This window comes from Lynx rufus, unplaced genomic scaffold (assembly GCF_022079265.1).
Source record: "Lynx rufus isolate CCGP_SWC_20201006 ecotype Redwood Valley unplaced genomic scaffold, mLynRuf1.p SCAF_7, whole genome shotgun sequence".
NCBI lineage: Eukaryota > Metazoa > Chordata > Mammalia > Carnivora > Felidae > Lynx > Lynx rufus.
Genome location: NW_025814889.1, coordinates 65,315,717 through 65,317,706, shown reverse-complemented (window position 1 = coordinate 65,317,706; position 1,990 = coordinate 65,315,717). Strand labels below are relative to the sequence as shown.

The 1,990-nt window shown below is 33.1% G+C and overlaps 1 non-coding gene across 1 annotated transcript; it reads right to left on the bottom strand.

The window, feature by feature from the left end:
- Positions 1 to 286: 286 nt before the first annotated feature.
- Positions 287 to 393, bottom strand: LOC124502734 (U6 spliceosomal RNA). Its single transcript, XR_006959998.1, has one exon. It is a non-coding gene; the product is annotated as a U6 spliceosomal RNA (small nuclear RNA).
- Positions 394 to 1,990: the final 1,597 nt, after the last annotated feature.

Sequence of the window (1,990 nt, the reverse complement as noted above, 5' to 3'; positions counted from 1 at the left end):
TTTCCATTATTCTGACTCAGAGCCTCATCAGTTCCTACCTACGTGAACACCTTCTGGCTGGCCCTCCAATTCAAGAGTCTCTCTGACCCCAGCTTGCTGACACACTGCTGCAAAATTTTCTCTTTTTTAAATCTTTTTGAGTGTAGTTGGCACACAGTGCTACATTAATTTCAGGTGTACAACATAGTGATTCAACTCTATTCATTATGCTATGATCACCACAAATGTAGCTATCATCTGACACCATACAACACTATTACAATCATTGACTATGTTTCTTATGCTGAAAAGTACATAATGCTTCACAAATTTGGGTATCATCCTTGCACAGGGGCTTTGCTAATCTTCTCTGTATTGTTCCAGTTTTAGTATATGTGCTGCCAAAGTGAGCACTGCTAAATTCTTAATACATCTGTTTGTCCGTGCTATTCTGTTCCAATTCCTTTGTTTGTCCTAGCATATTAAACCTCTAAGCCTGGCTTCCTAAATCCCCCATAATATGACCCCAAACTATCCTTCCAGCTTTATCATCTACAATATTCTCAGTTAATTAAATGTTCTAGCCAAATTCTCTGTCCCTCTAAAGAATCCCTATGCTTTCTCAATTTCATTATTTTTTCATTTCCTTTGCATAGAAAGACGTCAGACAATATATACCTAAAAATACTTTTTTTAAAAAAACTGATCTTTCCCTGACTTAATTCCCAACCTAAATTTTGAGACATAATTTATATTATTGAGTTCCATCTTTTTTTAAAGGTTCTAGTCAATTTCAAGTTCCTGGAGGGTGGAATCATGTCTTGTTTTTCTTGGTATTACCTTTAATCCACCACCATACAGAAAGTGATAAAAATATGAATGGAAGAAGAAAATTCACCTGACAATATCCCTGCAAATGTCCTAGAGTGAATTAGAAGCAACTTGAAAGGGTCTAGTTATGCTTTAGGTAGAAGAAAGATCCAATTTAGGGTAGGTTTCTTCAATTTGTGGGGAGTTTGAAATACCACAGAGAAATTTAGTAGGTAAATAATGGAAAAATATTTGCATGTGGCCATTACCCAATATTTACTAAATGCCTACTGCCATCCTTAAAATATTTCAGAGGCAGAAAGAAGTTCCAAAAAAGATAAAATACTTCATCATCTACAGTATTCAAAACCTCATTCTAATAGGTGGCTGTACTATGGAGAAGTTTCTTTTGAGAATGAAAGATCAGCAAAACCATCCTCACTTGTTCACAAAGCCAACTTTTAACCTAGAAAGTTTCCTGGGGTTGAAAAGATAGTAACTCAAAAAGTACTGAGCAGCTGAACTCAAGTCGCCTTTGAATATTTTCTTTTATTTTCAGTAGTTTCTCTGTTTGTTTTAGGCCCATAAAAAATGCAAACTAGATCTTAGTAGAAAGGAGGCTATAGACTTGCAAATAAGAAATAGGCCATTTGATAATAAGAAAAGCAAAATGCGAGTAAAACAGCAAATGAGATTACAAATAAATTTAAAATGTCAGCTATAAAAAGAATCATGGCTCAAGATCATAACAGATGCAAGTGATTTTAATAATGTAGAAAGCAAGGCCAGAGATGATTGGAAAGAAAACCAAAATAACAAATGGGAACTAAGCAAAATATTTAATTATTGTGGCTGTTTAAAGTTGTAGTAAAATCTCTCTAGCTGATCAGAATGTTCTCAGGACACAGAATTTTATTCTTCTTTCATAAAATAAATATAAATCTCAAAAGTTCTAGATAATTTTCCTATTTTTCTTATACACATAGCATAACACTTATGAATGAATTATGAATTATAAATCATAAATGGTTTATGGGTTTTTTTCTCAAATCACTCAAATCTTTGAAAGACCAAATTGAAATTACGTGTTCCTATACATAAGCTGATTCTTCTTCAAGGCACAAATTTAAAAAAATAATTTAGGGTAAAACTATCACCATAACATGAAGAAGACATTCTGTGTCTTTTATATATACACCTA